Genomic DNA, 8,790 nt, shown 5'->3' on the forward strand with positions numbered 1-8,790 from the left:
AATGTAATATGAGCTCCATTATGCAAAAATGAGTCTTATATAATAAGGACTTTACTGTATGAGTGGACCGAGTCGCCACAAAACTTCTCCCCAAGCACAAACAATGACATTCTCCCTCTAAAATGAAATTGTCCTAAAATTCAAGGATTTGGGCTGTGATATAATTAACCAAAAGCCAGGTTACATGACAGCCCTAAGTTGGGGGCCAAATGTAACAGGAGGGAGAAAGTAAGTCTGGAATCTGAGACCCTTTGCAAGTGCTCTTCTAAAAGAGTTAACCACAAAACTTCTCTTTACTCACCAAGTTCATGCTGTGACATCTGTCAATGCTAAGTGTACCAGTATCTTACTAAATTTATTTGACCACGATATGTCATTGAGTTGAATATTGGCTTTAAACCCAGATATGTTAAGAAGCATTCCAAAAAAAACAGGTAGGCACAGTGATGTCCCAAAGGCCTCCATTCATTATTTATTGAATATCAATTAAACCTGGCCCTTGATATCTTGTTTAGGTAAAACATAGGTAAAACACTTGAAAAGCAAGCAGTTATGTTACCCTTTATCTACCTTTCTGCTGGTTTCTGTATTATTGACCTTACAACAAACCCTATCCCAATATCAGACCTCTTGAAGTGAGTGTGATAAATGTAAAGCTACGTTACAACTTTGTACAATAATGTGTTTTTCAATTAATACAATCACATATAAAAAAACTGATGTATGTTTACACAATTTTATCATTTATTATTTTTACATTGCACATTTCTGATATGCTTACAAGTTATTTAAATGTTTTAAAAGTCCTATAAATTATGTTTTAAAAGTCCTATAAATTCACCCTTACTAAAAATCTTGTATCTGCAATAATTGCTATTGGACAAAACAAACCTTTGGATCACAGGAGGGAAGCCCATAGTATTATTTTTCTCTCTCTCTCTCTCTCTCTCTCTCTCTCTCTCTCTCCTCTCTCTCTCCTCTCTCTCTCTCTCTCTCTCTCTCTCTCTCTCTCTCTCTCTCATCTCTCTCTCTCTCTCTATATATATATATATATATATATATATATATATATATATATATATATATATATTATATATATATATACTACGGGCTTCCCTCCTGTGTTTTGGTTCCCTGTAATAATTTGATATTACATGGGATATAAACCATGTGCATACTGCGGCTTGGGGAAAATATATAATGTGTATTATTTTTAAAAATAAATAAGAAAAATTATCGAAACATTCCAATAGAAATTTACATTACTTTATATACATTTGTATTACTAACTGAAATACATAATACACAAAATTATAAATACAGTAATTCTATGTCAATAAAACAGGAGAGAACAACTAATAAACATTAAATCTATGTTTAAATTAAATAAAAGGCAAAATAAAGTAAATAACCATTAAACTAGAAAATAATTGTCATCATAAAAGTTAACATACCATATTTAATATAGAATATTGCAGTAAAAAAAATGAAGTATTTTTTGCAGGTATTAAACCAAAATGTATGGTTTGAACTTACTATCACATATTTAAAATGTTATCAATTCAAAATGACACAAACCTTTTCATTAGAAAGATAAATCCTGCTGATAGTGATAAAATATAATCCAATAAATCCAATTAAGAATGTGCAATAGAGTGGAATTCAAAACAATGAGAATGTATTTCGCCCAATTCAAGTACCTCCAACTAAATGAAAGCAATCATCCAAATAATTTCCCAAGCTACAAGCATTATTTTAAAATTATGCCAGACTAAGTAAATAACATTGGAGTAGTACTGTTCCACTTAACTGAACACTTATTGATTTCCCATATTTAACACTTGATTAAGAATGTCTTTTTTACCTATACCTTATATCAATTGTTTTACTTTCTAGCACACTAACTGGTAACAGATAAACAATTGAAAATATGATCCACCCCTGCCAATGTACACAAATCTACATGTGCAATACACATTTAAACCAATTCTATTATGCTTGTCACAGATTATAAGAATACCACGATTAACGCAAACTATCTTCTTTCAATCTTTTAAATATACTACCAACAAGGATTAACTGTTTAACACACGTATTTATAAGTTTGTCAATAATGTACCGAAATTCTCAAGACCATGTAAAATTAAATGAAAGGGGACATTTTATTTCAGTATCAATAATAACTTAATCAAAATTACGTCCATTATATGTGCTTTCAGGCATTTCTTTGATCGCCTCAGCAAAAACTGGGCCTTAGGATATTAATGCGTTTAATACAACACCAGTTTACCTGTACATTAAGGATTGGAAGTCGGAGTTATGAAGGTGGAAGATATGCTGCCTCTCTTCTATTGGTCTTCATGCAGTCAACCAGAGGTGATCGACTGATTAATCTTGCTCATTGTAGCAAATCAATTGATTGCTTACATCAGGTCACCTAGCAAACATAAACATTAGGTCAAAATACCACTTCATCAGAGTACTGTATGAGAGCGGTAAAACCATTTTCCATTGCTCAAATTAATTTAACTGGGAGCTGAATGTCACCTGTAATTGTGACACCTTAAAGGGGCCTTTACACAGATTTTGGCATGTTTTGAATTTTGTCATTAAATGCTTTATATTGATAAATGTAAATATTGGATCTAAAAAGCTACAGTAAAAAATCAAGAATAAAATTTTAAAAGGTAACCCTCAGCAGGGTTCGAACCACTGACCCCTGGAGTCCTGGAGTAAAAAGTCTACCACTTAGACCACTCGGCCATCCTTCCGGATACAATCACAGGTGTATTTTATACTTAATATAACCAATCCTCGTTGTTTCACAAAATATAACAACAACAAAAGAACTTTCCAATTTTTTAATTCGTTTCGCTTTGCAACACTTTATAATTTTCGTGTTTTTAAATTGTTAAAAGATGCATATAATGGCTATTTTAGAGCATGGTAAATGTTCAGTATTACTTTTTCCTCACAAATATCATAACTAAAACGAAAATGTGCTAATCTGAAACAACTTTTTTCAATTTTGTCAATATTAAAGCGTGAAAAGGCCCCTTTAAGGATTTGAAGTCGGAGTTATGAAGGTGGAAGATAAGCTACCTCTCTTCTATTGGTCATCACAGTCAACCAGTTGACTGATAAATCTTGCTGATTGTAGCAAATCAATTGATTGCTTACATCAGGTCACCTAGCAAACACAAACATCAAGTCAAAATACCACTTCATCCGCGCGGTAAAACCATTTTCCATTGCTCAAATTAATTTAATTGGGTGCTGAATGTCACATGTAATAGTGACACCTTAAACTAGAAATGGGCCGTGCTCTGTGAAAAAGGGGTTTAATGCATGTGCATAAAGTGTCATCCAATATAAGTCTGTGCAGTCCGCACAGGCTAATCAGGGACTACACTTTCCGCTTGTATTGTATATTTTGTTTCAAGAAAGTCTCTTCTTAGCAAAAATCTTGATTAGGTGGAAAGTGATCGACGTCCCTGATTAGCCTGTGCGGACTGCGTATATGCATTAAACCCTCTTTTCACAGAGCACAGGCTCAAATATATTTAAACAAGAGAGCTAAGACTGGCCTAGATGGCCCACCTGTTTATATAAATAAATATTGTGGAGACCATATTTTGGTGTAGCTGTCAAACCCAGTTTTTTTTCCTTGATTGACCTTACCCAAGATCCAGGAAAATGTTTTAGAAATTTCCCGCCAGTAGGCCCCAATGAATAATTGGACTTTTTACATTGTTTTAAAATACCTAACATTTAAAAAATTGAAAAAGTGCTATTTAAGAGTTAAATTAAAATCTAACAATCTGGTTGAAAATATTAGTTGTGTAGTTAAGAGTAAAGGAAGTTGCCATTTGGAAATCCCCATTTTTTTCAGTAGATTTTTTCCTTCGAAACATAGACCTTTTTTTTCTCATCCCAAGAGGGATAGTCTTGGCTTTATCTGTCTGCTCATTAGTCTGTCACAAACCTTTTTAGGGCTATAAGTTAGAAACTTTACAAGATTTACATATGAAATTTCATGGGTGTATAGATATCAAGAAGGACAAGTGCCATGCATAAGAACCAAAACCCTACACCTTTTAAATAAGAGTTATTGCCCTATGTTGCTTCATATGTTTGTCTGTCAAAAACTGGTCAGGGCCTTTATCTCAGAAACTATATAAGATTCCAACATTAAACTAAATTAGTGTATAGATACTGGTATCCATGAGGAGAGGTGCCATCCACAAAACAATAAGCATACACTTTTTTTATATAAGAGTTATTGCCCTTTGTTGCTATAGTATGATGTCCATCTGTTACAAGCTTTTCAGGACTATGTCTCAAAAACTATAACATATTTCACCAATGAAACGTTATGGGTGTATAGATATATATGAGGCAAACTGCCATGCTAATATAAGAACCATAACCGTGTATTTTATTTAAATAAGAGTTATTGCCCTTAGTTGTTATTGTTTGATGTAATATTTCAGCTATATCTCTAATATTATTGATGATTTTAACATGAAACTTCATGGGTGTATAGATATCAAGGAGGAGAAGCACAATTCACAAGAACCATTCCTTATACTTTCTTAAATAAGAGTGATTGCCCCTTCTGTTGTATTTGTATGATGTAAATGTTCAGTGCTATATTTCATATACAATATCAGATTTCAACATTCAACAATGGACATCATTTATAGACATCAATGAGCAGAATTGCCATACACAAGAACCATAATCCTAGACTATCTTAAATATGAGTAATTGCCCTTTGTTGTTTTGTATAATTTAACTTTTCAGGGCGATATTTCAGATACTTTACAAGATTTCAATATGAAACTTCATAGGTGTATATATATCAGCAAGGAGAATTGCATTGCATAAAACCAATAACCCTACACTTTGTTATTTTTCAGTGATTATTTATCTGGACCCCGTAATAAACAAATAAAATTTATTCTGAGGAGAATATCTATTCAACGAATATTCTTGGGATTCCATTTGCTTGTTTGTTCTGCAACTTCTACCGTATATGTAATATGTCTGTTTAGTACAGAATCCAGATTGTGCCATCTATAATCTCACCCTTCTTATATCAAGGGCGACACACGACGCGATACTCGATATTTTGCCTGATGCACGAAGCGACACGCGATATTTGTACTGTTCAAATATCGCTGCAATAATATCGGTGTAACAGTAATTATATTATCAATAAGCTTGATTTACATGCTTGATGACGTAACAATATCCCCTTTTTGTCTCCCATGATTTTTTTAAAACACGCGGGTTGACAGGCGATATTATTACAGCCATATTTGAACAGTACAAATATCGCGTGTCACTTCGTGTATCTTGCAAAATATCGAGTATCGCTTTGTGTGTCGCAGTCTGAAATTAGACCGCGATACACGAGATTTGGATAATATGGGGAATATTTGAATAATAAAATATTGTGTATCGCTTAGTAAGTCGTGCAAAATATCATGTCTCGCTTTGTGTTTCGTGTGTCACCCTTTGAACTTGAGACACAATATTTTGCGCGATACTCAAAGCGACACACAATATTTTGCACGATACACGAAGCGACACACGATATTTTGCGCCATACACAAAGCGACACACGATATTTACCACGATGTATCGCCTTTGGGCTACCTACGCAAGGGCGATATTACGTGGTTTATTCTCGCGCGTCCCTTTGTGTATCGCGAAAAATATCGTGTGTCGCTTTCTGTGTCGTGCAAAATATCATGTATCGCTTCGTGTGTCTTGTGTCGCACTTGATGAAAGAAGGGCGAGATTATAGATGGCATTTTCCGGATTCCGTAGTTTAGGCTTTGCGCTTAGAATAACTTACAAAAATGTTGTCGAAATGTCAACATCGAAGCCTAAAGATCCCCTGTAAGAAAACATTGTTCAAGTAGATGTGACTTTATATTTTACTAAGACTTTGTTGCAACAATCGTCTGTGATAACCATGCTTAATTGTGATATTGTGCATTTTATAATGAACGCATACTCTTAATGATCCCGTTTTTTACCAATATCTTAATTGTTAATTGTTAAAAAACTTCCGTATTGTTAAAAGTATGCATGTACAGTAATGTTCAGTGTTTTATTTCATGCTCTTAAATTGTATTTTTTAAATCACCCTAGTCTTAATTCCTTGAAATATGTGATATATTCTATGTCTTATGTGTATGTGCTATTGACCTTAAACATAAACAAGGGCTGTTGGCAGCCATTGTGTGATTACGTTTTTTGTCACTGTGACCTTGACCTTTGACCCGGTTACCTGAAAATCAATAGGGGTCATCTGCCAGTCATGATCAATGTACCTATGAAGTTTCATGATCCTAGGCGTAAGCATTCTTGAGTTATCATCCGGAAACCATTTTACTCTTTCGAGTCACTGTGACCTTGACCTTTGACCTAGTGACCTGAAAATCAATAGGGGTTATCTGCCAGTCATGATCAATGTCCCTATGAAGTTTCATGATCCTAGGTGTAAGCATTCTTGAGTTTTCATCCGGAAACCATTTTTCTGTTTCAAGTCACTGTGACCTTGACTTTGACCTAGTGACCTGAAAATCAATAGGGTCATCTGTCAGTCATGATCAATGTACCTATGAAGTTTCATGATCCTAGGTGTAAGTATTGTTGAGTTATCATTCGGAAACCATTTTACTATTTCGAGTCACTGTGACCTTGACCTTTGACCTAGTGACCTGAAAATCAATAGGGGTCATCTGCCAGTCATGATCAATCTACCTATGAAGTTTCATGAACCTAGGCGTAAGCGTTTTTGAGTTATCATCCGGAAACCATCTGGTGGGGACGGAGACCCCACGACACCAGTACATAATATAATCTGCAAATGTGGTCCTAAACTGCATCCAAGAACGAGTCACTGTGACCTTGACCTTTGACCTAGTGACCTCAAAATCAATATGGGTCATCTGCCAGTCATGATCAATGTACCTATTAAGTTTTATGATCCTAGGCGTAAGCGTTCTTGAGTTATCATCCGGAAACCATCTGGTGGGGACGGAGACCCGACGAAACCAGAACACATAATACTAGAAATGGCGCGGCAGAGGCCGACGCGTATCCCCACGCCGCATGTTTGACTCAGGGGTGCCCCAGGGTTGGTAATGGGGCTATGCATAGTTGAGATTGACCGTATTGTCATTAGAGATGTTAAGTATAAATTTGAAGTAATTCAGTGTAGAAATGAAGAAGTTAATGTAAAATAACTTAAAAAATGAGTGAAAATCTATACCCTAATTTCTCCTCCTCATCTTGCTCTCCTAACAAATCTAATAATGAAATAACTTCACTGTACATGTAGTCAGTTATGTACATGTCATCCTTATTGGATTGACTTATGAGATGGCTGAACATGCTCTCTTATAGCCAATCTTCTTGCTTCTGTTTTGGAAAAGTTATGTTTTGATGTTAAATGGTTGACTAAATAGTAGCGTCTCAGAAATTTTCTATCGCAATCTTGTACACAACAATGAATATGTAGAATTTCATGTCTGTCTTTGTTGTGCCTGTTCAAAGTCCATCTTGCTTTAAATTGTTTCTCACATTTTTCCCACTTGAACATTTTGACAGATTTTCAGTAATGACTCTAAAATTGTAATTGAACAAAGTGAAAGTTTCAGCCCTGTGATAGATTCTTGAGGCTCTATACCATGAGTTTCTCATGCTTTTTATGCTTGACTGCATTCTATCTCTTCTGTCATATACAGGTGTCCCTTTGCGCCAATATTTTATAATCCCTTGTATAAACATTAGATGGATGAGCTAAACCATTTCACAGATGAGTTAACACAAACAATTGAATACTAAATACATCTCTGCGCCACTACTGTGTAACTCTATGGACCGCTTTGATTCATTATTTTTTTTATATCATTTGGCAGGTTATTTACTTACCTCCCTTTAAAGCTTATTACTTCCCTTTGATTTGCTTTTTTAACCTTTGACCTTGAAGGATGACCTTGACCTTAACCTTTAGCCACTCAAAATGTGCAGCTCCATGAGATACACATGCATGCCAAATATCAAGTTGCTATCTTCAATATTGCAAAAGTTATGGCCAATGCACCATACCGGGGGCATAAAAATAAGTGAAAATCTCTGACCTGGCCCCACCCACACCCCCATAACTTTTGACCCAGGGGTGAGATCAAAATTCCGAATAGTGCAGGGTCGCACATATGCTCATAGCAGGGACCTATACAATTTGTATAGGTCCCTGCTCATAGCTACCATGTGTGTAAGTTTCAACGTTCTAGTGCTTATAGTGTATGAGAAGATAGTGGCCAGGACGGACAGACAGACAGGCGGACAGACAGACGGACGGCGGAGATAACCACAATATCCCCACGCTTTTCAAAAAGCGTGGGGATAATAATCTGCAAATGTGGTCCTAAACTGCATCCAAGAACGAGTCACTGTGACCTTTGACCTAGTGACCTCAAAATCAATAGGGGTCATCTGCCAGTCATGATCATTGTACCTATGAAGTTTCATGATCCTAGCTAGGCGTAAGCGTTGAGTTATCATCCGGAAACGATCGGGTGGACGGACATGCGGACGGACGTACGGACGGACGAACCGACATGTGCAAAACAATATACCCCCTCTTCTTCGAAGAGGGGCATAATAAATAAATAAATACGGACGCTGATCCACGGTCATCCTGGATCGTACCGTACCGAACGCCACCGAAAGTAACCGAACTAGGACGTTTAACTCGAGGATATTCTT

The 8,790-nt window shown here is 35.7% G+C and overlaps 1 protein-coding gene across 13 annotated transcripts in view; it reads right to left on the reverse strand.

Moving 5' to 3' along the window:
* Window positions 1-8,754, reverse strand: part of LOC127880785 (kinesin-like protein KIFC3) — a 99,633-nt gene extending 90,879 nt beyond the window's left edge. For 4 of the 13 annotated variants that reach the window (XR_008049740.1, XM_052428191.1, XM_052428190.1 and 1 more), the window contains exon 1: window positions 1,579-2,191. The gene's annotated coding sequence lies outside the window, so the exon portion shown is untranslated. Of the gene's footprint in view, window positions 1-1,578; window positions 2,199-2,290; window positions 2,438-8,705 lie in introns of those variants that run through there. The other 9 variants (XM_052428197.1, XM_052428193.1, XM_052428194.1 and 6 more) reach the window with 5 other exon arrangements.
* Between the last annotated feature and the right edge of the window lie 36 nt (window positions 8,755-8,790).

The sequence above is a fragment of the Dreissena polymorpha genome, chromosome 5 (genome assembly GCF_020536995.1).
Source record: "Dreissena polymorpha isolate Duluth1 chromosome 5, UMN_Dpol_1.0, whole genome shotgun sequence".
In the NCBI taxonomy this organism is placed as follows: Eukaryota; Metazoa; Mollusca; class Bivalvia; order Myida; family Dreissenidae; genus Dreissena; species Dreissena polymorpha.